Source organism: Ambystoma mexicanum, unplaced genomic scaffold (genome assembly GCF_040938575.1).
Source record: "Ambystoma mexicanum isolate Mex_15411 unplaced genomic scaffold, UKY_AmexF1_1 Mex_scaf10, whole genome shotgun sequence".
NCBI classification, from domain to species: domain Eukaryota; kingdom Metazoa; phylum Chordata; class Amphibia; order Caudata; family Ambystomatidae; genus Ambystoma; species Ambystoma mexicanum.
Genome location: NW_027182325.1, coordinates 777,501 through 787,500, shown reverse-complemented (window position 1 = coordinate 787,500; position 10,000 = coordinate 777,501). Strand labels below are relative to the sequence as shown.

General features: G+C 47.2%; 24 non-coding genes and 10 pseudogenes across 24 annotated transcripts; all 34 read right to left on the bottom strand.

The window, feature by feature from the left end:
* Positions 1-115: 115 nt before the first annotated feature.
* LOC138546629 (5S ribosomal RNA) lies at positions 116-224 on the bottom strand (annotated as a pseudogene).
* Positions 225-329: 105 nt separating this feature from the next.
* Positions 330-449, bottom strand: LOC138541352 (5S ribosomal RNA). Its single transcript, XR_011289361.1, has one exon. It is a non-coding gene; the product is annotated as a 5S ribosomal RNA (ribosomal RNA).
* A 106-nt stretch (positions 450-555) lies between these two features.
* LOC138539697 (5S ribosomal RNA) lies at positions 556-674 on the bottom strand. Its single transcript, XR_011287761.1, has one exon. It is a non-coding gene; the product is annotated as a 5S ribosomal RNA (ribosomal RNA).
* A 106-nt stretch (positions 675-780) lies between these two features.
* Positions 781-899, bottom strand: LOC138548777 (5S ribosomal RNA). Its single transcript, XR_011292571.1, has one exon. It is a non-coding gene; the product is annotated as a 5S ribosomal RNA (ribosomal RNA).
* Positions 900-1,362: 463 nt separating this feature from the next.
* On the bottom strand, positions 1,363-1,471 carry LOC138546016 (5S ribosomal RNA; annotated as a pseudogene).
* A 106-nt stretch (positions 1,472-1,577) lies between these two features.
* LOC138547553 (5S ribosomal RNA) lies at positions 1,578-1,696 on the bottom strand. The gene has a single exon (XR_011291389.1). It is a non-coding gene; the product is annotated as a 5S ribosomal RNA (ribosomal RNA).
* Positions 1,697-1,802: 106 nt separating this feature from the next.
* LOC138549827 (5S ribosomal RNA) lies at positions 1,803-1,921 on the bottom strand. The gene has a single exon (XR_011293597.1). It is a non-coding gene; the product is annotated as a 5S ribosomal RNA (ribosomal RNA).
* A 106-nt stretch (positions 1,922-2,027) lies between these two features.
* On the bottom strand, positions 2,028-2,146 carry LOC138539531 (5S ribosomal RNA). Its single transcript, XR_011287596.1, has one exon. It is a non-coding gene; the product is annotated as a 5S ribosomal RNA (ribosomal RNA).
* Positions 2,147-2,252: 106 nt separating this feature from the next.
* On the bottom strand, positions 2,253-2,371 carry LOC138538299 (5S ribosomal RNA). Its single transcript, XR_011286405.1, has one exon. It is a non-coding gene; the product is annotated as a 5S ribosomal RNA (ribosomal RNA).
* A 465-nt stretch (positions 2,372-2,836) lies between these two features.
* LOC138544254 (5S ribosomal RNA) lies at positions 2,837-2,945 on the bottom strand (annotated as a pseudogene).
* Positions 2,946-3,050: 105 nt separating this feature from the next.
* On the bottom strand, positions 3,051-3,169 carry LOC138547188 (5S ribosomal RNA). The gene has a single exon (XR_011291036.1). It is a non-coding gene; the product is annotated as a 5S ribosomal RNA (ribosomal RNA).
* A 106-nt stretch (positions 3,170-3,275) lies between these two features.
* Positions 3,276-3,394, bottom strand: LOC138539686 (5S ribosomal RNA). Its single transcript, XR_011287750.1, has one exon. It is a non-coding gene; the product is annotated as a 5S ribosomal RNA (ribosomal RNA).
* A 106-nt stretch (positions 3,395-3,500) lies between these two features.
* LOC138548776 (5S ribosomal RNA) lies at positions 3,501-3,619 on the bottom strand. Its single transcript, XR_011292570.1, has one exon. It is a non-coding gene; the product is annotated as a 5S ribosomal RNA (ribosomal RNA).
* Positions 3,620-4,082: 463 nt separating this feature from the next.
* Positions 4,083-4,191, bottom strand: LOC138546015 (5S ribosomal RNA; annotated as a pseudogene).
* Positions 4,192-4,297: 106 nt separating this feature from the next.
* Positions 4,298-4,416, bottom strand: LOC138538298 (5S ribosomal RNA). Its single transcript, XR_011286404.1, has one exon. It is a non-coding gene; the product is annotated as a 5S ribosomal RNA (ribosomal RNA).
* A 463-nt stretch (positions 4,417-4,879) lies between these two features.
* On the bottom strand, positions 4,880-4,988 carry LOC138544982 (5S ribosomal RNA; annotated as a pseudogene).
* Positions 4,989-5,094: 106 nt separating this feature from the next.
* On the bottom strand, positions 5,095-5,213 carry LOC138551241 (5S ribosomal RNA). The gene has a single exon (XR_011294969.1). It is a non-coding gene; the product is annotated as a 5S ribosomal RNA (ribosomal RNA).
* Positions 5,214-5,319: 106 nt separating this feature from the next.
* On the bottom strand, positions 5,320-5,438 carry LOC138536889 (5S ribosomal RNA). Its single transcript, XR_011285047.1, has one exon. It is a non-coding gene; the product is annotated as a 5S ribosomal RNA (ribosomal RNA).
* Positions 5,439-5,544: 106 nt separating this feature from the next.
* Positions 5,545-5,653, bottom strand: LOC138542855 (5S ribosomal RNA; annotated as a pseudogene).
* A 105-nt stretch (positions 5,654-5,758) lies between these two features.
* On the bottom strand, positions 5,759-5,877 carry LOC138547383 (5S ribosomal RNA). The gene has a single exon (XR_011291224.1). It is a non-coding gene; the product is annotated as a 5S ribosomal RNA (ribosomal RNA).
* Positions 5,878-5,983: 106 nt separating this feature from the next.
* LOC138539675 (5S ribosomal RNA) lies at positions 5,984-6,102 on the bottom strand. The gene has a single exon (XR_011287739.1). It is a non-coding gene; the product is annotated as a 5S ribosomal RNA (ribosomal RNA).
* Positions 6,103-6,208: 106 nt separating this feature from the next.
* Positions 6,209-6,327, bottom strand: LOC138548775 (5S ribosomal RNA). The gene has a single exon (XR_011292569.1). It is a non-coding gene; the product is annotated as a 5S ribosomal RNA (ribosomal RNA).
* A 463-nt stretch (positions 6,328-6,790) lies between these two features.
* On the bottom strand, positions 6,791-6,899 carry LOC138546013 (5S ribosomal RNA; annotated as a pseudogene).
* A 106-nt stretch (positions 6,900-7,005) lies between these two features.
* Positions 7,006-7,124, bottom strand: LOC138536776 (5S ribosomal RNA). The gene has a single exon (XR_011284939.1). It is a non-coding gene; the product is annotated as a 5S ribosomal RNA (ribosomal RNA).
* A 106-nt stretch (positions 7,125-7,230) lies between these two features.
* LOC138549825 (5S ribosomal RNA) lies at positions 7,231-7,349 on the bottom strand. Its single transcript, XR_011293595.1, has one exon. It is a non-coding gene; the product is annotated as a 5S ribosomal RNA (ribosomal RNA).
* Positions 7,350-7,455: 106 nt separating this feature from the next.
* Positions 7,456-7,574, bottom strand: LOC138539530 (5S ribosomal RNA). Its single transcript, XR_011287595.1, has one exon. It is a non-coding gene; the product is annotated as a 5S ribosomal RNA (ribosomal RNA).
* Positions 7,575-7,680: 106 nt separating this feature from the next.
* Positions 7,681-7,799, bottom strand: LOC138538297 (5S ribosomal RNA). The gene has a single exon (XR_011286403.1). It is a non-coding gene; the product is annotated as a 5S ribosomal RNA (ribosomal RNA).
* A 463-nt stretch (positions 7,800-8,262) lies between these two features.
* Positions 8,263-8,371, bottom strand: LOC138546012 (5S ribosomal RNA; annotated as a pseudogene).
* A 106-nt stretch (positions 8,372-8,477) lies between these two features.
* On the bottom strand, positions 8,478-8,596 carry LOC138547552 (5S ribosomal RNA). Its single transcript, XR_011291388.1, has one exon. It is a non-coding gene; the product is annotated as a 5S ribosomal RNA (ribosomal RNA).
* Positions 8,597-8,702: 106 nt separating this feature from the next.
* On the bottom strand, positions 8,703-8,821 carry LOC138537618 (5S ribosomal RNA). Its single transcript, XR_011285748.1, has one exon. It is a non-coding gene; the product is annotated as a 5S ribosomal RNA (ribosomal RNA).
* Positions 8,822-8,927: 106 nt separating this feature from the next.
* Positions 8,928-9,046, bottom strand: LOC138549824 (5S ribosomal RNA). The gene has a single exon (XR_011293594.1). It is a non-coding gene; the product is annotated as a 5S ribosomal RNA (ribosomal RNA).
* Positions 9,047-9,152: 106 nt separating this feature from the next.
* Positions 9,153-9,271, bottom strand: LOC138542601 (5S ribosomal RNA; annotated as a pseudogene).
* A 106-nt stretch (positions 9,272-9,377) lies between these two features.
* LOC138538296 (5S ribosomal RNA) lies at positions 9,378-9,496 on the bottom strand. Its single transcript, XR_011286402.1, has one exon. It is a non-coding gene; the product is annotated as a 5S ribosomal RNA (ribosomal RNA).
* Positions 9,497-9,960: 464 nt separating this feature from the next.
* Positions 9,961-10,000, bottom strand: part of LOC138543316 (5S ribosomal RNA) — a 109-nt pseudogene continuing 69 nt past the window's right edge.

The window sequence follows — 10,000 nt, the reverse complement described above, 5'->3', positions numbered from 1 at the left end:
TCATGATGTTGTCCAACATTTCCGCTATAAAACGGGATACAATTATTTTGGAAACATACCAAATTTGAAAAATAATTGAGAAGTTGCGCAATTACTAATCATGGAGCACAAAAAAAGCCTACAGCACCTGGTATTCCCAGGCAGTCTCCCATCCAGGTACTAACTAGGCCTGACCCTGCTTAGCTTCCGAGATCGGGCGCATTCAGTGTGGCGTGGCCGTAGGCTCTGGGCCTAGTGAGTTTGTACTTTTAAGCATCTAGTCGGCTAGACCTTGCAGTTTTGAAAGGCAATTGTGAAATGGCTCACTTCCTGAACTTGGAGCACAAAAAAGCCTACAGCACCTGGTATTCCCAGGTGGTCTCCCATCCAGGTACTAACTAGGCCCGACACTGCTTATGCTTCCGAGATCAGACGAGATCGGGCGCATTCAGTGTGGTGTGGCCGTAGGCTCTGGGCCTAGTGAGTTTTGTACTTTTAAGCATCTAGTCGGCTAGACCTTGCAGTTTTGAAAGGCAATTGAGAAATGGCTCACTTCCTGAACTTGGAGTACAAAAAAGCCTACAGCACCTGGTATTCCCAGGCGGTCTCCCATCCAGGTACTAACTAGGCCCGACACTGCTTAGCTTCTGAGATCAGACGAGATCAGGCGCATTCAGTGTGGTGTGGCCGTAGGCTCTGGGCCTAGTGAGTGTTGTACTTTTAAGCATCTAGTCGGCTAGACCTTGCAGTTTTAAAAGGCAATTGAGAAAGGGCTCACTTCCTGAACTTGGAGCACAAAAAAGCCTACAGCACCTGGTATTCCCAGGCGGTCTCCCATCCAGGTACTAACTAGGCCTGACACTGCTTAACTTCCGAGATCAGACGAGATCGGGTGCATTCAGTGTGGTGTGGCCGTAGGCTCTAGGAATGCTAAGAATATTACTCTTATGCATTTGCATTTAGTAAGCTAAGCCATGCAGCCACTTGCAACATGATACCACGCTCATCGCTCGATCAGGCTCGATCAGGCGAGATATATAAGACTGGTGGGCCCATTCAGGACTCCTATGTCTGGTAGGATAACTTTAATTCATCCATCCTGTGTCTGTTGCAGGGAGGTGGAGAGAACAATCAACACAATAATGGTTTTCTTTCATGCCTCTTGAAGGACTCAATATTCTCTGTACTGCATTACATGTGAAAGTCGATTTATTACCCATGAACACACTGCCTGTATGCTAATTCTATGTAAAAAGGTAGCTCCAGCCCTCATGATGTTGTCCAACATTTCCGCTATAAAACGGGATACAATTATTTTGGAAACATACCAAATTTGAAAAATAATTGAAAAGTTGCGCAATTACTAATCATGGAGCACAAAAAAGCCTACAGCACCTGGTATTCCCAGGCAGTCTCCCATCCAGGTACTAACTAGGCCTGACCCTGCTTAGCTTCCGAGATCGGGCACATTCAGTGTGGTGTGGCCGTAGGCTCTGGGCCTAGTGAGTTTTGTACTTTTAAGCATCTAGTCGGCTAGACCTTGCAGTTTTGAAAGGCAATTGTGAAATGGCTCACTTCCTGAACTTGGAGCACAAAAAAGCCTACAGCACCTGGTATTCCCAGGTGGTCTCCCATCCAGGTACTAACTAGGCCCGACACTGCTTAGCTTCCGAGATCAGACGAGATCGGGCGCAATCAGTGTGGTGTGGCCGTAGGCTCTGGGCCTAGTGAGTTTTGTACTTTTAAGCATCTAGTCAGCTAGACCTTGCAGTTTTGAAAGGCAATTGAGAAATGGCTCACTTCCTGAACTTGGAGCACAAAAAAGCCTACAGCACCTGGTATTCCCAGGCGGTCTCCCATCCAGGTACTAACGAGGCCCGACACTGCTTAGCTTCCGAGATCAGACGAGATCGGGCGCATTCAGTGTGGTGTGGCCGTAGGCTCTGGTTCTTGTGAGTTTTGTACTTTTAAGCATCTAGTCGGCTAGACCTTGCAGTTTTGAAAGGCAATTGAGAAATGGCTCACTTCCTGAACTTGGAGTACAAAAAAGCCTACAGCACCTGGTATTCCCAGGCGGTCTTCCATCCAGGTACTAACTAGGCCCGACACTGCTTAGCTTCTGAGATCAGACGAGATCAGGCACATTCAGTGTGGTGTGGCCGTAGGCTCTGGGCCTAGTGAGTTTTGTACTTTTAAGCATCTAGTCGGCTAGACCTTGCAGTTTTAAAAGGCAATTGAGAAAGGGCTCACTTCCTGAACTTGGAGCACAAAAAAGCCTACAGCACCTGGTATTCCCAGGCGGTCTCCCATCCAGGTACTAACTAGGCCTGACACTGCTTAACTTCCGAGATCAGTCGAGATCGGGTGCATTCAGTGTGGTGTGGCCGTAGGCTCTAGGAATGCTAAGAATATTACTCTTATGCATTTGCATTTAGTAAGCTAAGCCATGCAGCCACTTGCAACATGATACCACGCTCATCGCTCGATCAGCGCTCGATCAGGCGAGATATATAAGACTGGTGGGCCCATTCAGGACTCCTATGTCTGGTAGGATAACTTTAATTCATCCATCCTGTGTCTGTTGCAGGGAGGTGGAGAGAACAATCAACACAATAATGGTTTTCTTTCATGCCTCTTGAAGGACTCAATATTCTCTGTACTGCATTACATGTGAAAGTTGATTTATTACCCATGAACACACTACCTGTATGCTAATTCTATGTAAAAAGGTAGCTCCAGCCCTCATGATGTTGTCCAACATTTCCGCTATAAAACGGGATACAATTATTTTGGAAACATACCAAATTTGAAAAATAATTGAGAAGTTGCGCAATTACTAATCATGGAGCACAAAAAAAGCCTACAGCACCTGGTATTCCCAGGCAGTCTCCCATCCAGGTACTAACTAGGCCCGACCCTGCTTAGCTTCCGAGATCGGGCGCATTCAGTGTGGCGTGGCCGTAGGCTCTGGGCCTAGTGAGTTTGTACTTTTAAGCATCTAGTCGGCTAGACCTTGCAGTTTTGAAAGGCAATTGTGAAATGGCTCACTTCCTGAACTTGGAGCACAAAAAAGCCTACAGCACCTGGTATTCCCAGGTGGTCTCCCATCTAGGTACTAACTAGGCCCGACACTGCTTAGCTTCCGAGATCAGACGAGATCGGGCGCATTCAGTGTGGTGTGGCCGTAGGCTCTGGGCCTAGTGAGTTTTGTACTTTTAAGCATCTAGTCGGCTAGACCTTGCAGTTTTGAAAGGCAATTGAGAAATGGCTCACTTCCTGAACTTGGAGTACAAAAAAGCCTACAGCACCTGGTATTCCCAGGCGGTCTCCCATCCAGGTACTAACTAGGCCCGACACTGCTTAGCTTCTGAGATCAGACGAGATCAGGCGCATTCAGTGTGGTGTGGCCGTAGGCTCTGGGCCTAGTGAGTGTTGTACTTTTAAGCATCTAGTCGGCTAGACCTTGCAGTTTTAAAAGGCAATTGAGAAAGGGCTCACTTCCTGAACTTGGAGCACAAAAAAGCCTACAGCACCTGGTATTCCCAGGCGGTCTCCCATCCAGGTACTAACTAGGCCTGACACTGCTTAACTTCCGAGATCAGACGAGATCGGGTGCATTCAGTGTGGTGTGGCCGTAGGCTCTAGGAATGCTAAGAATATTACTCTTATGCATTTGCATTTAGTAAGCTAAGCCATGCAGCCACTTGCAACATGATACCACGCTCATCGCTCGATCAGGCTCGATCAGGCGAGATATATAAGACTGGTGGGCCCATTCAGGACTCCTATGTCTGGTAGGATAACTTTAATTCATCCATCCTGTGTCTGTTGCAGGGAGGTGGAGAGAACAATCAACACAATAATGGTTTTCTTTCATGCCTCTTGAAGGACTCAATATTCTCTGTACTGCATTACATGTGAAAGTCGATTTATTACCCATGAACACACTGCCTGTATGCTAATTCTATGTAAAAAGGTAGCTCCAGCCCTCATGATGTTGTCCAACATTTCCGCTATAAAACGGGATACAATTATTTTGGAAACATACCAAATTTGAAAAATAATTGAGAAGTTGCGCAATTACTAATCATGGAGCACAAAAAAGCCTACAGCACCTGGTATTCCCAGGCAGTCTCCCATCCAGGTACTAACTAGGCCTGACCCTGCTTAGCTTCCGAGATCGGGCACATTCAGTGTGGTGTGGCCGTAGGCTCTGGGCCTAGTGAGTTTTGTACTTTTAAGCATCTAGTCGGCTAGACCTTGCAGTTTTAAAAGGCAATTGAGAAAGGGCTCACTTCCTGAACTTGGAGCACAAAAAAGCCTACAGCACCTGGTATTCCCAGGCGGTCTCCCATCCAGGTACTAACTAGGCCTGACACTGCTTAACTTCCGAGATCAGTCGAGATCGGGTGCATTCAGTGTGGTGTGGCCGTAGGCTCTAGGAATGCTAAGAATATTACTCTTATGCATTTGCATTTAGTAAGCTAAGCCATGCAGCCACTTGCAACATGATACCACGCTCATCGCTCGATCAGGCTCGATCAGGCGAGATATATAAGACTGGTGGGCCCATTCAGGACTCCTATGTCTGGTAGGATAACTTTAATTCATCCATCCTGTGTCTGTTGCAGGGAGGTGGAGAGAACAATCAACACAATAATGGTTTTCTTTCATGCCTCTTGAAGGACTCAATATTCTCTGTACTGCATTACATGTGAAAGTCGATTTATTACCCATGAACACACTACCTGTATGCTAATTCTATGTAAAAAGGTAGCTCCAGCCCTCATGATGTTGTCCAACATTTCCGCTATAAAACGGGATACAATTATTTTGGAAACAGACCAAATTTGAAAAATAATTGAGAAGTTGCGCAATTACTAATCATGGAGCACAAAACAGCCTACAGCACCTGGTATTCCCAGGCAGTCTCCCATCCAGGTACTAACTAGGCCTGACCCTGCTTAGCTTCCGAGATCGGGCGCATTCAGTGTGGTGTGGCCGTAGGCTCTGGGCCTAGTGAGTTTTGTACTTTTAAGCATCTAGTCGGCTAGACCTTGCAGTTTTGAAAGGCAATTGAGAAATGGCTCACTTCCTGAACTTGGAGCACAAAAAAGCCTACAGCACCTGGTATTCCCAGGTGGTCTCCCATCCAGGTACTAACGAGGCCCGACACTGCTTAGCTTCCGAGATCAGACGAGATCGGGCGCAATCAGTGTGGTGTGGCCGTAGGCTCTGGGCCTAGTGAGTTTTGTACTTTTAAGCATCTAGTCAGCTAGACCTTGCAGTTTTGAAAGGCAATTGAGAAATGGCTCACTTCCTGAACTTGGAGCACAAAAAAGCCTACAGCACCTGGTATTCCCAGGCGGTCTCCCATCCAGGTACTAACGAGGCCCGACACTGCTTAGCTTCCGAGATCAGACGAGATCGGGCGCAATCAGTGTGGTGTGGCCGTAGGCTCTGGGCCTAGTGAGTTTTGTACTTTTAAGCATCTAGTCAGCTAGACCTTGCAATTTTGAAAGGCAATTGAGAAATGGCTCACTTCCTGAACTTGGAGCACAAAAAAGCCTACAGCACCTGGTATTCCCAGGCGGTCTCCCATCCAGGTACTAACTAGGCCCGACCCTGCTTAGCTTCCGAGATCGGGCGCATTCAGTGTGGTGTGGCCGTAGGCTCTGGGCCTAGTGAGTTTGTACTTTTAAGCATCTAGTCGGCTAGACCTTGCAGTTTTGAAAGGCAATTGTGAAATGGCTCACTTCCTGAACTTGGAGCACAAAAAAGCCTACAGCACCTGGTATTCCCAGGTGGTCTCCCATCCAGGTACTAACTAGGCCCGACACTGCTTAGCTTCCGAGATCAGACGAGATCGGGCGCATTCAGTGTGGTGTGGCCGTAGGCTCTGGGCCTAGTGAGTTTTGTACTTTTAAGCATCTAGTCGGCTAGACCTTGCAGTTTTGAAAGGCAATTGAGAAATGGCTCACTTCCTGAACTTGGAGTACAAAAAAGCCTACAGCACCTGGTATTCCCAGGCGGTCTCCCATCCAGGTACTAACTAGGCCCGACACTGCTTAGCTTCTGAGATCAGACGAGATCAGGCGCATTCAGTGTGGTGTGGCCGTAGGCTCTGGGCCTAGTGAGTGTTGTACTTCTAAGCATCTAGTCGGCTAGACCTTGCAGTTTTAAAAGGCAATTGAGAAAGGGCTCACTTCCTGAACTTGGAGCACAAAAAAGCCTACAGCACCTGGTATTCCCAGGCGGTCTCCCATCCAGGTACTAACTAGGCCTGACACTGCTTAACTTCCGAGATCAGACGAGATCGGGTGCATTCAGTGTGGTGTGGCCGTAGGCTCTAGGAATGCTAAGAATATTACTCTTATGCATTTGCATTTAGTAAGCTAAGCCATGCAGCCACTTGCAACATGATACCACGCTCATCGCTCGATCAGGCTCGATCAGGCGAGATATATAAGACTGGTGGGCCCATTCAGGACTCCTATGTCTGGTAGGATAACTTTAATTCATCCATCCTGTGTCTGTTGCAGGGAGGTGGAGAGAACAATCAACACAATAATGGTTTTCTTTCATGCCTCTTGAAGGACTCAATATTCTCTGTACTGCATTACATGTGAAAGTCGATTTATTACCCATGAACACACTACCTGTATGCTAATTCTATGTAAAAAGGTAGCTCCAGCCCTCATGATGTTGTCCAACATTTCCGCTATAAAACGGGATACAATTATTTTGGAAACATACCAAATTTGAAAAATAATTGAGAAGTTGCGCAATTACTAATCATGGAGCACAAAAAAGCCTACAGCACCTGGTATTCCCAGGCAGTCTCCCATCCAGGTACTAACTAGGCCTGACCCTGCTTAGCTTCCGAGATCGGGCACATTCAGTGTGGTGTGGCCGTAGGCTCTGGGCCTAGTGAGTTTTGTACTTTTAAGCATCTAGTCGGCTAGACCTTGCAGTTTTGAAAGGCAATTGTGAAATGGCTCACTTCCTGAACTTGGAGCACAAAAAAGCCTACAGCACCTGGTATTCCCAGGTGGTCTCCCATCCAGGTACTAACTAGGCCCGACACTGCTTAGCTTCCGAGATCAGACGAGATCGGGCGCAATCAGTGTGGTGCGGCCGTAGGCTCTGGGCCTAGTGAGTTTTGTACTTTTAAGCATCTAGTCAGCTAGACCTTGCAGTTTTGAAAGGCAATTGAGAAATGGCTCACTTCCTGAACTTGGAGCACAAAAAAGCCTACAGCACCTGGTATTCCCAGGCGGTCTCCCATCCAGGTACTAACGAGGCCCGACACTGCTTAGCTTCCGAGATCAGACGAGATCGGGCGCATTCAGTGTGGTGTGGCCGTAGGCTCTGGTTCTTGTGAGTTTTGTACTTTTAAGCATCTAGTCGGCTAGACCTTGCAGTTTTGAAAGGCAATTGAGAAATGGCTCACTTCCTGAACTTGGAGTACAAAAAAGCCTACAGCACCTGGTATTCCCAGGCGGTCTTCCATCCAGGTACTAACTAGGCCCGACACTGCTTAGCTTCTGAGATCAGACGAGATCAGGCACATTCAGTGTGGTGTGGCCGTAGGCTCTGGGCCTAGTGAGTTTTGTACTTTTAAGCATCTAGTCGGCTAGACCTTGCAGTTTTAAAAGGCAATTGAGAAAGGGCTCACTTCCTGAACTTGGAGCACAAAAAAGCCTACAGCACCTGGTATTCCCAGGCGGTCTCCCATCCAGGTACTAACTAGGCCTGACACTGCTTAACTTCCGAGATCAGTCGAGATCGGGTGCATTCAGTGTGGTGTGGCCGTAGGCTCTAGGAATGCTAAGAATATTACTCTTATGCATTTGCATTTAGTAAGCTAAGCCATGCAGCCACTTGCAACATGATACCACGCTCATCGCTCGATCAGGCTCGATCAGGCGAGATATATAAGACTGGTGGGCCCATTCAGGACTCCTATGTCTGGTAGGATAACTTTAATTCATCCATCCTGTGTCTGTTGCAGGGAGGTGGAGAGAACAATCAACACAATAATGGTTTTCTTTCATGCCTCTTGAAGGACTCAATATTCTCTGTACTGCATTACATGTGAAAGTCGATTTATTACCCATGAACACACTACCTGTATGCTAATTCTATGTAAAAAGGTAGCTCCAGCCCTCATGATGTTGTCCAACATTTCCGCTATAAAACGGGATACAATTATTTTGGAAACATACCAAATTTGAAAAATAATTGAGAAGTTGCGCAATTACTAATCATGGAGCACAAAAAAGCCTACAGCACCTGGTATTCCCAGGCAGTCTCCCATCCAGGTACTAACTAGGCCTGACCCTGCTTAGCTTCCGAGATCGGGCACATTCAGTGTGGTGTGGCCGTAGGCTCTGGGCCTAGTGAGTTTTGTACTTTTAAGCATCTAGTCGGCTAGACCTTGCAGTTTTGAAAGGCAATTGTGAAATGGCTCACTTCCTGAACTTGGAGCACAAAAAAGCCTACAGCACCTGGTATTCCCAGGTGGTCTCCCATCCAGGTACTAACTAGGCCCGACACTGCTTAGCTTCCGAGATCAGACGAGATCGGGCGCAATCAGTGTGGTGTGGCCGTAGGCTCTGGGCCTAGTGAGTTTTGTACTTTTAAGCATCTAGTCAGCTAGACCTTGCAGTTTTGAAAGGCAATTGAGAAATGGCTCACTTCCTGAACTTGGAGCACAAAAAAGCCTACAGCACCTGGTATTCCCAGGCGGTCTCCCATCCAGGTACTAATGAGGCCCGACACTGCTTAGCTTCCGAGATCAGACGAGATCGGGCGCAATCAGTGTGGTGTGGCCGTAGGCTCTGGGCCTAGTGAGTTTTGTACTTTTAAGCATCTAGTCAGCTAGACCTTGCAATTTTGAAAGGCAATTGAGAAATGGCTCACTTCCTGAACTTGGAGCACAAAAAAGCCTACAGCACCTGGTATTCCCAGGCGGTCTCCCATCCAGGTACTAACGAGGCCCGACACTGCTTAGCTTCCGAGATCAGACGAGATCGGGCGCATTCAGTGTGGTGTGGCCGTAGGCTCTGGTTCTTGTGAGTTTTGTACTTTTAAGCATCTAGTCGGCTAGACCTTGCAGTTTTGAAAGGCAATTGAGAAATGGCTCACTTCCTGAACTTGGAGTACAAAAAAGCCTACAGCACCTGGTATTCCCAGGCATTCTTCCATCCAGGTACTAACTAGGCCCGACACTGCTTAGCTTCTGAGATCAGACGAGATCAGGCACATTCAGTGTGGTGTGGCCGTAGGCTCTGGGCCTAGTGAGTTTTGTACTTTTAAGCATCTAGTCGGCTAGACCTTGCAGTTTTAAAAGGCAATTGAGAAAGGGCTCACTTCCTGAACTTGGAGCACAAAAAAGCCTACAGCACCTGGTATTCCCAGGCGGTCTCCCATCCAGGTACTAACTAGGCCTGACACTGCTTAACTTCCGAGATCAGTCGAGATCGGGTGCATTCAGTGTGGTGTGGCCGTAGGCTCTAGGAATGCTAAGAATATTACTCTTATGCATTTGCATTTAGTAAGCTAAGCCATGCAGCCACTTGCAACATGATACCACGCTCATCGCTCGATCAGGCTCGATCAGGCGAGATATATAAGACTGGTGGGCCCATTCAGGACTCCTATGTCTGGTAGGATAACTTTAATTCATCCATCCTGTGTCTGTTGCAGGGAGGTGGAGAGAACAATCAACACAATAATGGTTTTCTTTCATGCCTCTTGAAGGACTCAATATTCTCTGTACTGCATTACATGTGAAAGTTGATTTATTACCCATGAACACACTACCTGTATGCTAATTCTATGTAAAAAGGTAGCTCCAGCCCTCATGATGTTGTCCAACATTTCCGCTATAAAACGGGATACAATTATTTTGGAAACATACCAAATTTGAAAAATAATTGAGAAGTTGCGCAATTACTAATCATGGAGCACAAAAAAAGCCTACAGCACCTGGTATTCCCAGGCAGTCTCCCATCCA